This window comes from Emys orbicularis, chromosome 3 (genome assembly GCF_028017835.1).
Source record: "Emys orbicularis isolate rEmyOrb1 chromosome 3, rEmyOrb1.hap1, whole genome shotgun sequence".
NCBI lineage: Eukaryota > Metazoa > Chordata > Testudines > Emydidae > Emys > Emys orbicularis.
Genome location: NC_088685.1, coordinates 98,834,407 through 98,857,111, shown reverse-complemented (window position 1 = coordinate 98,857,111; position 22,705 = coordinate 98,834,407). Strand labels below are relative to the sequence as shown.

General features: G+C 44.7%; 1 pseudogene; it reads right to left on the bottom strand.

Moving 5' to 3' along the window:
* Positions 1-1,101: 1,101 nt before the first annotated feature.
* On the bottom strand, positions 1,102-8,775 carry LOC135876225 (uncharacterized; annotated as a pseudogene).
* Positions 8,776-22,705: the final 13,930 nt, after the last annotated feature.

Here is a 22,705-nt window from a genome sequence, read left to right as displayed (position 1 = left end):
TCGGCCAGTGGCTATAGCCGTTCTGCTCCAGCCTCGGGCCAGGGGCGCTGACTCCCCTGCGTACCCCAGGCCTAGGACCGGGCTGGCGCGCGGAACCCTGGTAGGACCGCGTCCCCCAGCCAGGCTCAGCCCGGCCCGCGGGGGAGGTGCAGGTGGAGGCGAGACACTGGCAAGGAGACCTGTAGATGGCCGGCGGCGCAGCACTTGGGGGCGGTGCTGGGCGGAGAGGGTGTCGTCGCGCGCAGGTCCCAACGCAGGGGGCGGGCGCGCGTGCAGGACCAGGGAGCGAGGCGCCGAGGGGGTTGCGCTGGGACCGGGGTGTCTCTAGTAAACCCCCGATGCTGTTGTTGGCTGTGGGGTGTCCTGGGCGAATGGTTTACACAGTGCGTTGTGTCAGCGCTGTTGCAGGGCACATTTCATACACGCTCAGCGTTTGGAAAAACCTGAGGAAGGCGGCGTTCAGGAGACCTGGAAGACAGGAGCAAAGGCACAACTGGAAGCGGTCCTGATGCAAAGGAAAGGCAGAAGTAGCAGCAGGCCAGTAATGCTCTGAACACCAGACAATGAATCCTACTAAAACTAGGAATTTGGACAAATTGCTAAAGAGAACAAAAGACACGTACAAGTACTCAGGGAAAACAGCAGAAAGGCTAAGGTACAAAACAAGTTACAGCCTGCAAGGGACATAAGAAGGCAGTAAGAAGAGGTTCATTATATACGCTAGGAATGAGAGAAAGATGAAGGAAAATGTAGGTCTGTTACTTGATGGGGAAGAAGAGTTAATAACTGATGCCATCAAAAAGGCTGAAGTGTTTAAGGCCGATTTTGCTTCAGTCATTGCTGACTAAGGTTAATAGTGACCACATACACAAGTGATTATTAATAAAGGGGAAGGAATGCAAGCCAAAATAAGGAAAGAACAGGCGAAATATTTAGATAACTTAGCTGTATTCAGATCAGTAGAGCCTTTGATGAAACTCATCTAAGGTTACGTAAGGAACTAATGGAAGTAATCTCAGAAACATTAGCAATAATCTTTGAGGAGAGGTGAGGTCTTAGAGCAAGGGATCTCAACAAAATTTTAGTGGCCTCAGAGTGTGGTCACCAACTCCTGTTCAACAGGTACACGTTACTCCAGAACCCCTGTACTGTAACAGCAGGCTGACAGAAGTATGTTTTCATTCTTGAATCATTGCACATTTTCAGCATGAGGAATTTGAGGCTACGTCCTCACTACGGGGGGAGGGGGGGTCGATTTAAGATACGCAAATTCAGCTACGCAAATAGCGTAGCTGAATTCGACGTATCGGAGCTGACTTACCCCGCTGTGAGGATGACGGCAAATCGACCTCCGCGGCTCCCCCGTCGACGGCACTTACTCCTACCTGCCCCGGTGGAGTACAAGCGCCGATTCGGGGATTGAATGTCGTGTCCCAACGAGATGCGATAATTCGATCCCTGAGAGATCGATTTCTACCCGCCGATTCAGGCGGGTAGTGTAGACGTAGCCTGAGATTCCTTAAATCCAAAGAGTCAAAGGAAGCTAATCTGTCTTGCAAGGCAGTTTGCAGCCCAAGAAGCTGAACCAGAATTGCTGAATGGGCCAGTCACAAAGGTGTACAGTAACTCCTCACTTAATGTTGTAGTTATGGTCCTGAAAAATGCGACTTTAAGCGAAACGATGTTAAGCGAATCCAATTTCCTCATAAGAATTAATGTAAATAGGGGGGTTAGGTTCCAGGGAAATTTTTTTCACTAGACAAAAAACTATATATTTTATTATATATATATATATATATATATATATATATATATATATATATATATATACACATGTACATATATACACACACACACACACAGTATATGTTTTAAACAAACAATTTAATACTGTTCACAGCTATGATGATTGTGAAGCTTGGTTGAGGTGGTGAAGTAAGAGGGTGGGATATTTCCCAGGGAATGCCTTGCTGCTAAATCAGTGGTTCTCAAACTTTTGTACTGGTGACCCCTTTCACATAGCAAGCCTCTGAGTGCGACCCCCCCCCCCATATAAATTAAAAATACTTTTTTATATATTTAACACCATTATAAATGCTGGAGGCAAAGCAGGGTTTGGGGTGGAGGCTGACAGCTCACGACCCCCCATGTAATACCCTCATGACCCCCTGAGGGGTCCCAACCCCCAGTTTGAGAATCCCTGTGCTAAATGATGAACTAGCACTCGGCTGAGCCCTCAAGGGTTAACACATTGTTGTTAATATAGCCACACATTCTACAAGGCAGCAGGAATAAAGGGGAGGGGAGATAGCATAGCAGACAGAGACAGACACACACCTTGTGTGTGGGAGAGAGAGAGAGAGAGATGCACACTCCCCCTTTAAGTAAGCTGACCCACTCTTAAGTGCATTGTCTTTTTAAGTGGATCAGGAAGTTGAGGGAGCAGCTGCTGCCCCAGGCTCTCTCTGTCTTCTCAGTCCGTGTCCCCACCCTGCTCTATATGGAGAAGAAGGGGTAAGCAGGGTGTAGGGGGGAGGGGGACACCCTGACAGCCCCCCTTCTCCCACCTCCCGCACAGCAAGCAGGAGGCTCAGGGAGCAGCTCCATGGCAGAAAGCAGGAGCAGCACATGGCAGTGGGGGGAGGGATAGCTGCAATTGCTAGTCTGCTGGCAGCTGCTGCACAGGGAACTTAGGGGAGCGGGGAGCTGATAGGGGGGCTGCTGGTCCACCCTGGTTACAAGCCCCCACCAGCTAGCTGCAACAGGCTGCTCTTCCTGCAAGCAGTGGACAAAGCAGGCGGCTGCCAAACGACATTAGAAGGGAGCATTGCACAACTTTAAACTAGCATGTTCCCTAATTGATCAGCAATGTAACAATGAAACAACTTTAACCAGGACGACTTTAAGTGAGGAGTTACTGTACTGACGGGAAAAGTTTCCCTCACTGAAACAATTTTCAAGATCCTCCAAGAGGATACTCATGTATTTGGTTGCACCTAAGCCAACTTTTTGCTGCACATTCCAACCGACTAAGCTCATAAAAAACTGAAAAGTCCATTCCTCTTGTAGGTGCTGGACTGTCATTGATAGTATTGAAATAATTAATACATTTAGAATGACAATCAAATATTGTTAGCTGAGGTTTCTGAAGCTTTAGGTTCAAGGAAGCAAGCTTTGGTAAAAACTCTTTCAAAAAGAGCAGGCAACCATGTACTTCTGGATCTTGTAGCTTTCGGGACAGTTCCGGTGAAATTTTATTCAAAACCTCAACAAGCTCTTCCCAGAGTTCAAAGAGCCTCTGTACGCTGTCATTAAAACTAAGCCAGTGGACTGGGTTGTAATTCAGCAGCACCTTGTGTGTCTCTCAGCCCATTTCACACAGAGTTGCGAATCTTTATTGACACTGCTGGTGTTGACAGCAATGATGCATTTTTTCACTATGGATTCAACCTCATCCATACTTTCCATTGAAGCTTTGCTGGTAAATACTTCTTGGTGGGCAAAACAGAGAAACAAAAAAAGTTTCTCAGTGCACCTTTCTTGGAAGCAGTTCAATACTCTACTCAAGCACTTTTCATAGCTGCTGCCCCATTAGCTGTCAAACTGCAGAGATTGTCAAAGTTAACACGGCACTCCTACATTCTCACCTGAATACATTCAAAAATGTATTTGCCAGTAGGCCTATCTCTGTGGCACCTGACATAAAACACCTTCAGAAAAACAGTGGCAATCACAGTCAAAAAGTGAACGCATATGATTACCTCTGGATTCTTCATGACATCAAGACTCTCATCCAAGCACAGACTGTAGAAAGGGCTTGCTGCGACTTTTCCAGCTATTTCATTTTGTAGAAAATTCACCAGATCTCTTGTTCTCCTCTGTAATGTGTCATTGCTCAGTGGTATCTCTCTGAAAAGCTTACTTTCTGGTTCTATGGCCAGAACAATTTTCTTCAGGAGTTCTCCATCGCTGAATGGTTTTCTAACTTTCTCCAAAAGTAGTGCAACTTTAAAAGTAGCCACTCAATTCTGATCCGCTTTATTTAAAAAAAATCTTTAAACCGCCACTATTGTCTTTCGAACTCGGTTTTTGCATCATGTAACAGCTTGCGCCTCTGAAACTCATTGTGGTAATTCTCTTCAAGTACCCCTGCATGAGTGCTGTAGTGATGTTGCATTGCATAAATTTTGATTTGATGAATTTCTCTCTTACAAACATTGCACACTGCAACTTGCTCAGAAACGGAATCAGACAGCTTCAGAAACACTAGAAACTGCGTTTCCCACTGGTCTTGAAATGTTCGTTTTTCTTCCTTCCATGTTCTGCTTTTCTTAGCAGGAGGTGGCTCCTGTGGGATCATCTCTGTATCACATTCAGGGGCACTATCTGGCACTGATTTTTTGAAAAACTTTCTAATATCCATTTGTGTCTTTAACTCTTTTGCCTTCTGCCACAAACAAACAACCTCAGCCCACTCAAACACCACACAGTGATCTTGCTGACAATGAGGTTGACCAATAGCTACTTACAACAAAAACAGAAAAATTCCCTACGTTTCCCATCCTTGGTAACCTTGTAGTCTTGACTGCATTGGTTACCATTTCTATGTCCCAGCTGTACTAGAATACCTGTGCTGCATAAAGACCTTTCTTACCTTGGCCTTAACCCAACTTATGGTAATAATAATTGACACTATAGTAACAAACTGAGAATATACCACACCTTTGTAACTTCAGTGGGACTTGCAAATAAACTTTCCCACCAATGAGCGAACTTTGCATCCTTTAGTACCCGTTTAAGGATCTTTTCAATGTTGTTTGTGGAGTGATGGATGGGAAGCATCAAATTTTTACCTTGGTTGGCCAAATCCTTAATGTGACCCTCTAGTACAGGGTGCTGGACCAATTGTTCCAACACCTTTATGTTTACCCCCAGATGGATAGGGTCCAGGTAGTTATACAAACTATGAGAGCACAATGTTCTGTACATCTAACTTTTCTGATACAAAAGTTATATCACACCTGTGTATAGTCATGACAAAACGAAGACAAATTGACATGGGGATTGTTTACAACTTTGTAAAAGAAGTTAACAGTAAAATTTCTACAAAGGCTTCTAACACAAACACAGTTGCTATTAACTATTACTAACTCTGAATGGTTGCTTTCGTGTACCTGGAGGTCATAGTGGCATTTTCCTTGGTCTGGATCTAAGCAGATATGTGGACCCACATAGACTTTGGTGACACAGATATACCGATTACCTGCTTCCCTTACACATGCACTAATATAAATACCGTAGTATTGCCCTTCACTTTCCTGCACCCAACTTTGGATGTCTGTAGGTATTAACACCGACTGGTTAACATTAATACACGAAGGAATGCGGGGATATGCCCACTTTGTGCTGGCTTTGCTGATGTTTAGGATGTGAGCTGTTATTCTATTCATGTCTGCATCAAAGTAAAAATCTACTAACTTCCACCAGGCATGATGTTCTCTCTCGAAAGGCATGACATCCTTAAACATTAGGTTTTTACCTCTAGGGGAATATTACCCTGAAGTTCTGTTCTTAAGATTCCTACTGCTACATCCTGTAGCCATGCCTGGGTCTGCATACAGGAAAGTGCCCATGAGGTGCTGGACTGGAGCACACTTATAGCCTTGATTATTTTATCAAGATCTTGTTTCTGGGTGGTATACCAGACATTCATGGTATCTACGGTATCATAATTTAACTCATTGATTTTGTTGAGTGTAGAGGTAAGGGGCTGGCTGAGGGAGGTCATATTGTATCCTGATTTTCTGGGCCAAGTTGGTAGTGCTCAGTGAATTTGCCACCCCAAGGCTAGTCCCACCCCTCCTAGAACTTTGGCTGCTAGGTTCCTCTTTCGTTTGGAGTACTTAGAGGTGATGCTGTCTAACCAAGCATCCCAGCCTCTTGTTAAAGGTGTCACAAGGCGCACATCTGGGGGATATATGAATTAGCACCGGAATGTCCATAGAGCTAACATAGGTTTTGGGCACAACAGTTATAGTCTATTTTACCCCAGAAAGACCTGCCAGGTACCACATTCCAGAATCATTTACAGACACAGACAAGTTAATACTTCCATAGCAACTAAACAAAAACCGTTCTTGAACATACAACGAGCAAAAATTGTTCACATATTCCAAAGCATTACAGTATTGCTTCGGTTGGGTACTACAATTTAATACAAGAAAACAGGAACTTGAAGGGGTGCGTAACCATACTCTTACATATGGTACATAGGATTACATATTTAGGAATACCTTTACTTCCTGGATCCCTTCCCTAAGTTTTTAGGCAAAATTAGATATCATACAGGCACATCTTAGGGGACTTTTTGTTATAAGCCCACGAGTACAGTTGGTGATGCATCTGTCATGTAGCTTCCAAACACAGCTCTTGAACCTTCCCTAAAGGTTCCGAATTTCTCTCAGTTAAGATTACATGTGTGTTATAACTAACTACAGCCATGTTTACCTTATTGCCCATTTCCTCGTTCCATTGGAGGATACAGTTGGTGTCCCTTTTGTAGGCGACCACCATTATAGGACCTTTATCATCAAGCAAACGTGGTCCATGAGATACTCCCCATGGTCTTTTCTCATTTCCAAGAAATTTCCAAAATTTTTCAATTTCCTTAGTACCATTCACAGGTGATTCAAGGTTACAAAAATAATGTTCCCCTTCTTCTATGGGCAACATATTATACACGTTTGTATACATTAAAAGCAATAGCAGGTGATTGATGATTCTGGACACCTGTGCGATGAACAAAGAGGGAGATTACATTTTGCATTAACTTCACGTCTTAGCCCCTTTCTACCTTTTTAATTGACTGGAGTGAAACCATTTAAGGGTTTTAACTTTTTTGCCCTTTAATTCCACCTTGTAGACAGTGGGGCTGACTTTATTTGTAATTACCACAGGCCCCATCCATCTTGGGCTTAGGACATGCCCTCTTTCTGAATAGAATTTGTATAAAACACAATCCCCAATGTTCCAGTCAACAGGTTTCAATGTGTCTCCTAACCATTTTCCATGAACTTGGCATTTGCCTTCAACTGTAGGGCTACCTGTCTTTGAATACAACTGATGTTACTCAGAAGCTCCTTCATATACTTATCTATCAGAACCCTGGTAGTGGTAGGTAGTGGTCAGGAGGAACCCCTCCTACCCATCAATGCTCCGGAGTTTTCATCACACGACCTATTGCCTTGTATGGTGTAAAGCCATGGGAGGCTATTGTGGAGCTTAATGCCATGAAGACCAATGGCAACTTTTGGTCCCAGTTCTTTCCATTATTGCAGATGATCTTATGGAGAGCAGTTTTAATAGTCCGGTTGGTCCTCCCGACCAATCCAGAGCTCTTCGGGTGTCCCGCAATATGAAATTGTTTGATACCCAGAGCCTGACATAGGGCCTTCATTATTTCACCCACAAAGTGGGGATCCTGGTCTGAGTCGACGGTTTCAGGCAGACCAAAGCACCCAAATGTTTGCTCCAGGAGGGTTTTTGCTGTTGTGGAGGCTGTATTATTTCTGGTAGGATAAGCCTCCACCCACGTGGAGAATGCATCTGTGATGATGAGGCAATATTTATTGCCTCTGCCCATACAGGGTAATGGCGCAATAAAGTCAATTTGTAAACGCAACCATGGCCCAACGATGTTTTGGTGTGTCATGGGGCCCTTGATTACTTTGTGGTCCGTGTTATTTTCGGTACACTGAAGGAATTATGGATGACTGTTTCCACATCTCTAGTTATTCCCGACCACCAGCCCACACTTAGGATTCTGTTGGTGATTTTTTTCCACTCCGAAGTGGCCTTGGTTATGTGATAGGTTGATGAGTTCTTTTCTCAAGCATCCAGGCACCACTAAGACTGGTGTAACAAGAGGATGGAACTCGGCTGTTCTCAATGGTGGCAGATGACAGAACAAGGAGCAATGGTCTCAAGTTGCAGTGGGGGAGGTCTAGGTTGGATATTAGGAAACACTATTTCACTAGGAGGGTGGTGAAGCACTGGAACGCGTTACCTAGGGAGGTGGTGGAGTCTCCTTCCTTGGAGGTTTTTAAGGCCCGGCTTGACAAAGCCCTGGCTGGGATGATTTAGTTGGGAATTGGTCCTGCTTTGAGCAGGGGGTTGGACTAGATGACCTCCTGAGGTCCCTTCCAACCCCGATATTCTATGATCGTTAAAATCTTTCCTTAGAGCCATGATGATCCCATTCTTGTTTTTGAAGATGTTCTACCCTCTACATTCCTTTTTTGACAGAAGGTCCTGGACTTTGTAAGCTTTTTGAAGGTCTACGATGTCTACCTGGCTCATGATTTCAGATTCTGCAAGTTGCGCTTTATAGATCTTTTTATCAGACTTGGTCCACAAAGATTCTTTTTCCATTAATGCTGCTTGCTTTGGGAGGCTATCAACTTGATTGTTGAGTTTTGCAATTTCTGCCTGATCTTTCCTGTGTGACTTCACTTTACAGAGGTATGTATTACCTGTCCTGGAGGTGGCAAGATCCCAGGTGTGCAAAAGGTATTTTGCATAGGCGACAGGTCTTCCATCCGAGGTCTTCATGGATCTTAGGATCCATACTGGCATCCATTTTGTGAGTGCCTTCACCACCCAATCGGAGTCTGAACATACCAACAAGTTTCTCTTTGGGTTTGCGGCATCTAAGACAGCCAGGATCGCAATGACTTCTGCTGCCTGTGCTGAATAGAGTAGGACAGTGCTGTGCATGATGGTCTATGAGCTGAGCTGAAGGGCGGCATAGCCCGCATGCAGCTTGCCATCCTTGTGATAGCAACTCCCATGGACTACCCAGAAGTCAAGATGTTTATCTTTGGCTTCCTGGTATGTCATGCCCATTTTAAAGGGTGACTCTTCCTGCTCAAAGGTGTCTGATGTTAGAGGGCACTCATGCTCCTCGCCTTGTATTAGCAAAGCATATGGTGCAGCTGATAGTTGAGATGGCTTGTGAAGTTTGATGTCCCGGTTGATTAGGCTAAGAGTCCAGCATGCTAATCTTGGGTTTGAGACCCTTCCTTCATTTATTCGTCCTGACAGGACATGCTTGATAGGAGTGTGGGCTGTTTTGAGAACTACTGGGGACATTCTGCTGACATATTCCCAGTGGCCAAGTGCCCATGTAAGGGCCAATACCTCCTTTTCACATGCTGTATACTGTTGTTCTACATTGCTTAGTACTCTTGAGCCATATGCAACTGGTTTAGGACCATAACCAGCATCCTGCATTAGAACTGTGTAACGTTGCACTCCATATGATTTTATAAAAATATGCTGTTGAGTGTGAATATAATGTAACTGGAATATGCTTCATGCAAAAGTTCTCTTGTAAGGCATCATGACAAAGCTTATAATCTACTGAGTGTGTTCATCCTATTTGTATAAATGTATCATTCTTGAAGGGTTAAAATTCATGTGCATTTTATATAACAACCTGGTATATGCATTGTGCCAGCTCTTTCTAGGCCCAAAGTCCAGAGTTTGGTCAAGAGACCAGAGGCCTAGCAAATAGTGATCAGCTAAGAGAAAGCAGGGGTAAACAGATAACCTTGTTTTTGCTAAAATAAGCCTAGCCAGCAAATTGCCAGGTGTTGGAGCTGAGTACTGAATAATTGTCTTATTCAGAGTTGCAAATTGAACAAAGAAGCCCTGTTTCTGTTGTGTTAGTTTCTTTTGTAGGGAGATGTTCTTCCCACATATCCAACCTTGAGTTTATGAAAGGTTGGCACATGTCAGTATAAGATATGGCCTCCTCCCACCTCCCTTTCCCAGGGACCAATGCCTCCCTTAAAACACAAAGGAGACCATTTTTATTGCCATATACTTTCACTGTTTCTTTGCTTTAACCCCTGGGAATGTACCTGTTGGACAATCAGAGGAGTTGCTTCATTCCTGTGGACCCCAAATCAGAATTCAACATAGTATATATTATATATATATATATATATATATATATATATATATATATATATATATATATAAATACATTTAGCAGAGTATTAATTAAATGTTAACTTGTTAACTTGAGACCATGGGCGGAGACATTATGTAACCTTTTAACCATTGGCTAATGTGCTTCTCTTGTCTTGCTGCAAAACCTATCCCGGGGTGTGGAACTGCCTACCCCGTCACCTTCCCCCGCCCAGGGAAAATCTATATATTCCATTGTAATCAGTTGATTGACAGTGTCTCTGAGCCTAATAAGCGAGGTGACACTCTGTCAGCGCGGTATGTAATAAACACCTATGCTTGACTTCTACATGGTGTGGATTTATGTTCCTTCAGTTTGGGGGCTGGTCCGGGATCCAAGATTATGAGCTGATTGAGGATCTGAGACTGAAATCCAAAAGAGGTGAGTATGTTTACTTTACCACCTCATTAGGCGAGGGATAGAAGTCTCTCATCCCCTTTCGGACACATCTTGTTTCCATTTTTTAAATTTAAGTGCAGCAGAACCTAGACATGTGTAGTCCAAGCAGAGGGGTTAAATAAGGGTACCAATTGGAAGGGAAGACTTATGCAAGAGGGTTATGTACTGTTTATACTAAGGGGTGTGTTACAGAGGACTTGGATAAACCACCAGCAAGTGATTGGCCGTGAGTTAAACCACCAGCAAGTGATTGGCCGTGAGTTAAGCCCAGGACTGGCTGGGTACGCAAGTGATAGGCAGTGCAAACTGGTGGTCCATTTCCTCATTGCACGTAACATTGCAAGTCCTAGGGGAGTGCCCCCTCAGGCATGTGACGTACATGCTTTTGAATAGCACAAAGTCTCCAACCAATAAGGCCGGCAATTGTGTGTAACTTAATACCGCGCAGTATTTAAAAAGGGGGGAGACGTCCTCATAAAACTGTCAAGGCTGTGGAGATTTGAGACTATAGCATAAAAAAGGGGTGAAAGTAAATCCTCATCAAGGCTGACAGGCTGTGGAGATTGAGACTACGGCATTTATGGGGGGAAACATAAGTTCCCAACAAGGTCAGCAGCCGGGGCTAGTAAAAACCAATGGCATCAAAAGGAGAGATGATAATCAGCCCTCAAGAGTACTTGGAATATAAAAATGTCAAAACTTGGCAGGCAGCAGCTAAAACAACAAACTATTCTGCAGCTGGACCAGAGGCAGAGCTGGTTACTTGGTGGAATAATCAGAAAAGTGACAAAACAGACAAAGCAGTAATAGTTATATTGGATATTCTCAACATAAAGGAGAAAGAAAATGCAACTTTAAACTCTGTAAACCAGGCTCTGAAAGATAAGAGTCTATGCTTTAAAATATGTAACTGTCAGGAAATTGGAAAAGATCCCAGAGCAAGAGAATCACATTCACCATGCCTGGGACACGCCTCCAGATTGGGAGGGAGAAAGCACACCCCTGACATTTGTCAGCCAACTGCACCACCTATTAACTATCTGTGGGAAAACTCAGCAGCACAAAGCGAAGGGGAGGAATCAGAAGCCCCTCCATACATTTCTCCGCATGACAGGCCAAATTTGAGCACCCACAGAGATAGTAAAGGGACACCACAAGAATTAATTGCCCCAGGGGAGCAAGTACAGCGTATGGCTCCAATCAAAACACAGCTAAAGAGGTTCAGAAATGTTAATGCGGATGGTGAACCAGTAAGGGGACTCAGGACAGAAACAACTGAAATCTACCGTCCCTTCACCCCCCAAGAAAAACAGGCACTACTGTCTGATTTACCCAAACTCAAATGTGATAACAAGAACACTGAGTTCTGGGACAAGCTGGATGGCCTGACTGAAATACATGGCCTCCATAGGAAGGACGTTCACATTCTGGTCAAGTGCAAGTGCCCCAGGGATGTGTGGGAGAACCTAGATACTAAATGGAAGACAGGGCACTGGGCTGAAGATCATAACCCCAACCCAGCGGGAGGGGGATCAGGCTGAAGAACCAGCAGGAATCCCAAATCCAGACGCAGGTAGTGTAACAGAATTCAGGAATGCACTATCTGCTGTTTTAGGAGCCCAGACCACTAACTGGGGGGCTTTGCAATCAGTGGTTCAGCAGAAGGGGGAGTTTGCCATGTCCTATGCTGAAAAGAAATGGAATGCATTTCGAGCTTATTCAGGTCTGGAAAATATAACATCCCGAGACCATGATATATTCCTCCAAATCCTAAAGGAAAAGCTGTCTGCAGACCACCAAGCAGTCCTGGCATTGGGCATCTCAATGGGAGAGACATACTCAGCAGTAATGAAATGGGCCACAGAAGTAGAAAACAAAAAAGAGAAAGGTAGCAGCAACCGTACCCTCTGAGGAAATTGTAGCAGTTCATGCAGTCAGAACTACTACCTGCTACACTTGCAATAAGCCTGGATATCTGGCACGTGACTGTAAAAGTAAAAATAAAATCAAAACATGCAGTAATTGTAAAAGGAGCGGCCACATAAAGGAAGACTGTTGCCACCCTGGAGGGGGGTAAGGAAGGCCAGTGGTCAAACAAGCAGAACAAAACTGATACAACTACTACTCAAGAACAAGATAAGGATAAATAAATCCAGGAGTTGCTCAAACTCCTGGCTAGCAAATAGGTATCAGCGGCCTCTGTGGCTGGAACCAAAGGCGAGCCCAGGATGTTTCTTAACGCACGAGTGGGGGGCTGGCCGTGCAGCATGTTAATAGACCCAGGAGCCTTGGTATCGATAACCAGCCAAGATCTCCCCCTCACCCGTCGAACCATATGGATTGAAGGGGTGGGAGGGGGAAGATTAAAAGCAACCCTAAGCCAGCCAGTAGAAATAGAATTTGAAGAGATGGTCACAGTCAGTCAAATCTGGGTTTGCCCCAAGCAGGGAGACACAATTTGCGGCATAGATCTCCGTAAGGAGGTTGGGGGAGTAATCAACCCCAGAGCTAGCTGCATTGAATGGGCCAGAGGGTCCAAACAGGAAAGATCATCTCAAAATATAGCCATGATTGCCAGTAATAATACCAGAGTGGGGGGGAAGTCCAGTAGAAACACTGTGTTCCCTTCACCCTGAAGTATAGGCAACAGATAAACAAGATTGTGGGCTAGTAAACATGAAGCCTATATCTGTAGAAGGACCAACTCACAAAGTCCACAGGCAGTACTCAATTAAACCAGAAGCCTTAGAGGCAGTTAAAAATATAGTCACTAATTTGGAATCTAGAGGGGTGATTAGAAAAACCACCTCCACAACTAACTCCCCAATTTGGCCCATCAGGAAACCAGATGGGACCTGGAGGTTAACTATAGGCTACACCCACCTTAACCGGGTGACTCCAAAGGCACATCCCATTGTGGAAAGCCCTGCCACTATCCTTAATTTGCTAAAACCAGGACACTCAGTATTCTCAGTCCTGAATGTAGCTAATGGATTTTGGAGTATTCCCCTTGCAAAAGAGAGTCAGGAGAAATTTGCATTTACAGTAGGAGACCAGCAGTACACTTGGACCCGAGTACCCCTGGGGTTCCATAATTCTCCCTCCATATTCCACAGGGCAATGACAGAGGTAATAGCACAAGTGCCTTTGGAAGAGGCTACTGTGATACTACAGTATGTAGATGATTTGCTAATTGCCAGTTCAAATGAAAAGGACCATTAAAAAACCCTAAACAGACTGTTCATATATCTTCGCGAGGCAGGATTTAAATTAAGCGCGAAGAAAGCTCAGTTGCAACAGCAGCAGGTTTTATACCTAGAGCATAACATATCACAGGGAGAGAAGGCACTCACAGTAGACAGAAAGCAGACAATTCAAGAGTTAAAAAGACAACGGACAGTTAAGGAAGTCTGGAAGGTGCTGGGTCTTCTTAATTTCTGTAGAACATATATTTCGGAGTACTCAGAGATGGCGGAACCAATTCAAACTCTCACTAGAGGGGGAAAGCCTGCAAATGAGTTAGTAATATGGGGGTACAGAACAAGAGGAGGCATTTATAAAGATAAAACAGGCTTTAGCCTCTGCCCCCAGCCTGGGCTTACCCGATATGGGAAAGCCATTCCACCTTTACTGCAGCCATAGCGAGACCCAGTACTCCGCTGTATTAACTCAACTCCATGGAGACAAGCAACGTCTGGTAGCATACCTATCTACCTTAAGACCCCTGTATCCCAGGGATTACCGGAGTGCATAGCCGCTCTAGATTGCGCTATGTGGGCTGTGAAAGCTTGTGAATCATACACTCTCACTGGGAAATTAGTGTTACATACACCCCATACACTTATTGATCTCCTTAATACTGGGCGGCTAAGATCTGTAACAGCTGCCCGCAGGAGTCTGTGGAAATCAACATTGTGCTTGCAAAACCCTAACTTCTCTATAGTAAAGGACAAGGGAATAAATGTAGCTGAATGTCTGAACATAGAGGGAGAGGTACACAAATATCTTGTAGATAGAGAAGAGGAGGGGTTGGGGAGAATTAAAGAAGAGCCATTAGAGAATCCAGATATAGTTTTGTGTGTAGATGGATCAAGGAAGTATGAAAATGGAGTGTCACACACCGGATGGGCAGTGGTACTTAGTGACGGAACAGTGATAGAGTCAGGTCAGATGGAAGGACCAAAGTCAGCACAAGAAGCGGAGCTCACAGCTCTCACAGAAGCTTTGAGAGTGGGGGAGGGCAAGAAGCTCACTGTATATACAGACAGCAGATATGCATTTGAAGTAGTGCATAACTGCATGGATGTGTGGTCACGCAGGGGTTTCATAACAACAACCGGCAAGCCAGTTAATAATATGGAGGCAGTTCAAAGACTAGCAGAAGCTGCCAAACTACCATCAGAACTGGCAGTAGTAAAGATAAAAGCACATAATAAAATTTCAAGTGAGAAACAAAAAGGCAAGTCCTATTAAGGTTTGTGCAGCTATAGTGCCAGAAGAGGTGAATTTAAAAAAAGCTATATGCAACCAAAAGCCCAGAAGAGAAAAGTAAATTGGAAGAACAAGGCTGTGTGTATAAAAATCACCTCTTGTATGGGCCGGGGGGGAGGAGCTGGTAGCCCCGGAGTGCATCTGGACTCTACTGCTCCATGCCATCCACTCTCCAGCTCATCTGGGGTGGAGACAAATGATGGCCGCCCTGGAACACTGGTGGTGGCCAGCCATGAAAAAAGATGCTTTACAATTTCTCAAAAGGTGTGTGACAAGTGAATGTAGGTAGAAGGAAAAAGGTGCCTCTAAATCACCAAACCCGGCCAGAGGGACCGTGGCAGAATTTGCAAATTGATTTTACTGGACCCTTGCCACAAAGCAGGGGGTACACTTACATTTTGGTAATTATTGACACTTTTACCCGATGGGTAGAGGCATTCCCAACCAAGAACTGTACTGCCACAAGAGTGGCTCGAATCCTAGCAGAAGAAATAATACCCAGATTGGGTTTGCCACTGTCAATAGACTCTGACCAAGGAACTCACTTTACAGAGCGAGTAATGAAAGAGGCATGTAAGGCACTAGGAATAAAGCAAAGATTCCATATACCATACCACCCTGAAAGCTCAGGAATGGTGGAAAGAATGAATAGAACAATGAAAACAGCCTTAACAAAAGCAGTACTAGATACCAGAGAAGGATGGGCTCGTATGCTCCCTGCTGTATTGTATCGAATCAGAGGCAGCCCAAACAGGCTGACTCAGCTGACACCCTTTGAGCTAATGACAGGAAGAGCAATGAGAATGCCTAGCACTGTGATCCTCCTGGGGGGTGGGGTCGGGGCTTTTTGCAGACAGGCTGCAGAACTACATCAAGGTATTGGACAGAGAGTTAAAGGATTTATACAACCAAGTGAAGGAAAATCAAACCCAGCTGGATAATAGCAGTCCGGACAAACCTGCATTTAAAGTTGGGGATTTGGTAATGTGTCATATTTTCCCAGAGGTTAAAGGAATTTTAAAGCCAAGATGGCAAGGCCCTATGAGGGTCCTTCTGACTACCAATACATGTGCAAAGATTGGGGGGAAATTGGGAACGTTTTGGCGGCACTAAAATCAGTTAAAATTGTTTGAATCAGCATCTGTCAATACTAACAATGTTTCCATAGGTGTCTCCACAGGTGAACAACAAGAAGTGAAGGAGGAAGGACTGAAGGGTGACCATGGGGAGGCTCCTGCTGTCCCTGTGGTGCATGAGGAAGGACACAAGTAGTGTGCCATGTGAAAAGGAGGACTGGGAATAGGTCACTAACCCCCCTCCTCTGGATTTGCTTCGCTTTAACTGCCACACTAAGGAAACACTTAGCTTTTGCAGTGCCCAATAAACAAGTCTGGTCAGAGGTAAAGGTGGCACTATGGTTAGGACATGAGCACACAGTAGAACGCAAGAAGGTCCAAATAAAATCATACACTGATGCTCATAACAACAGGGAGGCTAGTAATATTACAATTTTGATAACAGCTGACTGCCCTGCTATCCGCTGGTGTCAGGTACCAGAGATTATGGAGTTTTATGGAGACATTTGGAAGGAATCATGGAAGTGCCTGAGCTACCCCTTCGAGCAGGGGGACGCTTTTAGATGATGTTGTGGCCCTCTTAGAGGGACAGTGTCTATACTTAATGCAACCAGTGTCCGAATTACCTTTAAAGGGGGACAGCTGCATACTACTAGTGAAGGGGACTACAAAGTCTTGGGCTATCCCTCATTTGAACACAATTACATGGCATATTGGCACGATGGCTTGGGAGGAAACACACAGACCTTGATACTGGAATTTGTGTGGGATTTTGTGGGAAAGAAACCAAACACTCATGAAAGATCATGTGCCAATTATACTGACATGGTACCTGTGGAAGTTGGGCTTGCTGATTCAGGATGGGGCCTACCACTTAAAGCATGGACAGAGGTAACCCCAAAGGCATGGCAAACATTTGTTAAATGATGGCCCAAATTAGAATGTCCATGACTGGTAACAATTAACCGAGTTATCAGGGACAGAGTGGAACCACCCGACTTTGTGTCATGCCCTGAACAAATCCCTGTTCCAGAACCAGGATTGGTCATGATAGGACCAGCACTACTGGTCCTCACCTCGGTGGTATTCCACACCTACAGGATCGAGGTGAGTATTTCTTTAGAGGAAGTGAACAGACAATGTGCAAAGGTCAGGCCTTGAGTGAGTAGAAACATTACTAGCCTAACAAACCAAATTGGTGAGCGCTTAACCAGACAGAAGAGGGGATTACTAGATACCCTTGCAGGATGGTTTGGTGCAGGTAATTCTGTTGGCAACACCTATACCATAGCACACCAAGCTGAAAGGAGGGACCAACTGGAATCAAGGCTGGCAGATGCTGTAATCTCTAATGCCCGGGGAAGATTGGATACTACTAGGGCTAGTTGATTGATCCTAGACAGCTTAAAGGATCTGTCAAACTCTGTAGCCACCTCATTATATATAACAAAATACCTGGGTCAAGAAGTCACCAGCCTGCTAATAAATGGGACTAAAATAAAGGCACTGGAGGAGAGTTGTTGGAGAGCAGGACAAACTCTGGCCATCACCACACGGAATTGTAACCTATCTCCTTGACGGCCAGGTCCACCCAGCCCTTATGGAAGTGGTGGGACCCTATCTCCCCAGTACCCCTCCGTGGGCATGGGGAAACAGAGAATCAATGAGAGTCCAAAGACCAGTTTGGATAGGTAACAGTATACTCTTTAGCCTTCTGGTACCTTTAGGCATCCCTCATTTGCAGCGAGCCAGGATGGTGACCTCCCTGCCAGTATGGAGGAGGGGTCATGTTATTAAAATTGAAGGCATTGCATACTCCAAGGTTGCTGGGAGAGCATTGTATCCTAGTGAATGTTGCACCCACTCTGATAAGGAAATTCTATGTACATTCCCATATAATATTCTAACTAATCTGTCTAGGTTCGAAGTGGCCATCAATGAGAACTTGTGCAGATGGAGCTGGTCCAGATGAACGGTACCTACTGGTGTGTGACTGCCCAGAACCACTTCATCGAGCTAAATGGAAAGCCCTGCGCCTCGAGACTTGCATCCGTGTGCATGACGGTCCCCCGAAGGGCAATCCTGACTGTTGACGGGACGCGGCTCCACCGTACTCCGCCAATGATGGGTAACCGAACCTGGGCTCCGGAATGGCACTACGGCAGTAAGTATCTAGAGGAGGGTCTACAGGCCCTGCAGGCGAAGATCGAGGAGTTGGTGGCCGAAGCCCAGAGGCATATTGGGGAAGGCCGTCTGAGCTACACTCAGATAGGGGAAACCGTGGACCAGGCCGATATGAAGTACTCGAAGGTGCGGAACCAGGCAGTGGAGGTTAAAGCGATGATTATGGGTGATGCCATCTCAGGTGATAAGGTCCCCTGGGGCTGGATCTGGGTGCTGTTTTGTCAAGTTATGTGGGGAGTGTCTATCCTCACATTCCTGATGGTACTGGTGCTTTACAAGTGACTCTGCAGTAGGCTGGGTACATTAAAATTGGTATATTTGACCTGGCAGGTTAGGGAATGCTAGGGTCCAGAGGAGGGACTGAAGGGTTACAATTCATGTGCATTTTATATAACAACCTGGTATATGGATTGTGCCAGCTCTTTTCCAGGCCCAAAGTCCAGAGTTTGGTCAAGAGACCAGAGGCCTAGCAAATAGTGATCAGCTAAGAGAAAGCAGGGGTAAACAGATAACCTTGTTTTTGCTAAAATAAGCCTAGCCAGCAAATTGCCAGGTGTTGGAGCGGAGTACTGAATAATTGTGTTTTATTCAGAGTTGCAAATTGAACAAAGCAGTCCTGTTTCTGTTGTGTTAGTTTCTTTTGTAGGGAGATGTTCTTCCCACATATCCAACCTTGAGTTTATAAAAGGTTGGCACATGTCAGTATAAGATATGGCCTCCTCCCACCTCCCTTTCCCAGGGACCAATGCCTCCCTTAAAACAAAAAGGAGACCATTTTTATTGCCATATACTTTCACTGTTTCTTTGCTTTAACCCCTAGGAATGTACCTGTTGGACACTCAGAGGAGTTGCTTCATTCCTGTGGACCCCAAATCAGAATTCAACATAGTATGTATGTATATATATATATATATATAACTAAATAACTAAATACATTTAGCAGAGTATTAATTAAATGTTAACTTGTTAACTTGAGACCATGGGCGGAGACATTGTGTAACCTTTTAACCATTGGCTAATGTGCTTCTCTTGTCTTGCTGCAAAACCTATCCCAGGGTGTGGAACGGCCTACCCCGTCACTTTCCCCCGCCCATGGAAAATCTATATATTCCATTGTAATCAATTGATTGGCAGTGTCTCTGAGTCTAATAAGCAAGGTGACACTCCATCAGCGTTGTACGTAATAAACTCCTATACTTGATTTCTACACAGTGTGGATTTATGTTCCTTCAATTCTTGAATCTGAAACTAGGAATATAAAATAGAACTCTGAGGTCCTATTGTAGTTATGCAAAGTGTGGGTCATTAATGGTGGTTTGGAATCTTGATGGCTCCCATTAACTAGGACAATTAGTTGTAAATGGCTATGTTTACTTGCAAGCTTTCCTGTGAATCAGGCCGGGAAGAATGAAGGCTTGGGGTCCCACAGGACATGTGACCATGTCACCTGGTACTGGAATCCATCTTAAACCTGGTGCTTTTCCATTTAGAAGGATGGGTAGGAACCCAGAGAGAGACAAAGGATTCCCACCTTGTTCCAAAGCTGTAAAAGAGGGTGGAACAGAACAAAGGAGGCTGAAGCCATGAGAAAGCCCCTACCTACCACCTGAGCTGGAACAAGGACTGTACTAGGGGAAAGGATTGGGCCCAGATTGGGAAGGAATCTAGTCTGCGAAAGAAGCTTATTGGAACATGTCTAAGGGGGAGATTTACCTGCATTTGGTTTCCTACTGTACTGAGCTTAGACTTGTGTGTTTTTGTTTTATTTTGCTTGGTAATTTACTTTGTTCCGGCTGTTATTACTTGGAACTACTTACATCCTACTTTTTATATTTAATAAAATCACTTTTATTAATTAACCTCAGAGCAAGTATTAATTCCTGGGGAGAGCAAATAGCTGTGCATCTCTCTCAATCAGTGTTATAGAGGATGGACAATTTATGAGTTTACCCTGTATAAGCTTTATACAGAGTAAAACAGATTTATTTGGGGTTTGGATCCAATTGGGAACTGGGTATCTGGGTGCTGGAGACAGGAGCACTTCTTAAGAGGTTTTCAGTTAAGCCTGCAGCTTTTGGGGGACATGGTTCAGATCTGGGTCTCTGTTTGCAGCAGGCTACCGTGTCTGGTTCAACAAGACAGGGTACTGAAGTCCCAAGCTGGCAGGGATAACGGGCTCAGAGGTAGTCTCAGCACATCAGGTGGCAGTTCCAAGGGGGTTTCTGTGACCCAACCCGTCACAGACAGCACATAGACCTTTTCCTGTTGTAGCCAGCTGTAACTGATAGGGAATGTTAGGCTTAGGATAAGCAAGTGTCGGAGCCTTCATAAGGGCTTGCTTTAGTCTGACAAAGGCATTTTTCTGTTCTTCTCCCCATATCCAGTCCTGTCCCTTCTTTAGAAACTGGTACAGAGGGCAGGCCATCTTTGTGTAACCTTCAATGAATTCTCTTGAGAATCCTGTCAGGTCGAAGAAGGAGCGTAGAGCAGATAAGCTTCCTGCTCCACAGAACATATTTATGAGCTCAATTCTTTGCGCGTCTGGTTTTCTTCCTTCAGCTCCTAACTCTATGCCCAGGTACATTATTGTTTGACACACCAGGTGAGCCTTCGTTGGATTGACAAAAACCCTGTATCCTTGATTCTCTCCAGCACTTTGTCAAGTGCCATTAAATTTTCTTCTTTATTGGTGGTGGCAAACAACACATCATCATCAACATACCTTAGGACCCTCTCTCGGTCTTCCAAGGAGTCCCACATTTTTATCAAATGGCTATGGCAAATAGCTGGCACACTGTGGAAGCCTTGTGGGACGGGGCAGAATGGATATTGCCGGTTCTTGACGGTGTATGCAAATTTGTACCAGGTTGACTCGTGCAGTGGGATCAAAAATATAGCATTTGACAAAGTCTAAAACTGAAAACCATCTGGCTCCTGATGTTATGGTAGCCATTATTTCATTGAATTTAGCTACAACTGGAGTTAAGCAAGGGATTAATTTATTTGACTCCCTGTAATCTAAGTGAGCCGCCAGGTTTTCTGGTCAGCCTTTAAGACTGGCCATACAGGTGAATTGCAGATGCTTTCAGTTTCTGTCAGCACCCCTTGGTCCACTAGCGCCTGGATGGTTTCAGTCAACCCTTCCTCTGCTGCTGCAGGATAGTGGTATTGGTGCTGAGGTTTCGGATTGGGACCTTTCACGATGAGTTCAACCTTAATTTTCGTGCATTGCAGTTTATTGCTAGCAAAGGCCTCTAAGTGTTGAATAGCCACTGCTTTTACTTCAGGTTCCCAATTTGGATTGACCAGCTTCTCCAGTGCTTTCAGTGCTGCTACACGATGGGACACAGGTATGATTTGGCATCCTTTATCCTCTAGGTCTCGCATTAGTCATCTGTTTGGCAGATCCACTACCACCTTCATTTTTGAAAGTACATCCATTCCCAGGATGCCACTGCCATCCAGCTGTTGGATTCCAAATGTTGTCTTGATAATGAACAGATCGATGTTGCATTCAATAGGTTCAGAGAAAGAAACCATGCTCTCTTTACCATTAGAACCTTTACCTCTTTCACAGGTAAGTTCTTAGCTTTGGTTCAGATTGGGTGCCCACTATTGAGATAGTGGCACCAGTATCATCGAGCATCCTCTGCTCAAAATCTCCCCTTAGAACCACAGATGTTGTTGGTCTTCCCCATTGATCGTTCCTGATTTGTGCCACCATCAGGGCCTTAAGCCCAGGAACCGCAAAAGGTATACACATGGTGGGTAAAAGATATAGCAAAAGCTTTAACATATCACCATATTTGCAGGGGAGGATCACACACGCAGGAACAGAGACAGGAACATGGGATACCACAGAGGCAGGGATTGACGAGGACACCAGGATATACCGAGATGGATATTCAGATGGAACACAGATTAGGTAATCTTCAGGTAAGCTGATCTCCTTCTCCTACACTTGTGTCGTCCTGGGTGGATGTATGTGGATACTAACCTGATAAAGTGATGGTATGCCAGGTGAGTGGGAGCAATGCAATTGCAGATGGAACAACGGGCACTGGTCTGCCACTCTGACGGGCAGCAGCCGCAGGACGGGTGAACCAACCTTAAATACTCTATTACGAGGCAGATTAGGGTCATGTGACCTTACCTTTTCCCGCCTTGCGGAGAAAAAGGGCACCAAACCTGGCAACAAGGGCACCAAAAATGGAGGGACAACCACCACCCCTTGAATCCAAGATGGCTAAGTAGGGAAAAACAATAAAAACAGAAAAATTTCCTACAAAACCACCTTTGTGGCTTTCTGCTCCTGGAGCTGATGGATGCTGGCACAAGATAGAACAGCTTGGAAAATACAAGCTGATCTATACGGAGAATCTTCCCACCAAAATCAAACAAGAAAGTAGTTTTAAACTGAGACATTTTGAAAAAGTTCACCTCTGAAGATTATTCTAAGACATTTTCTTGCAAGATCCTAGCTTGAGAACAGAAAATGGGAGCTAATTTAAATGATTCCAAC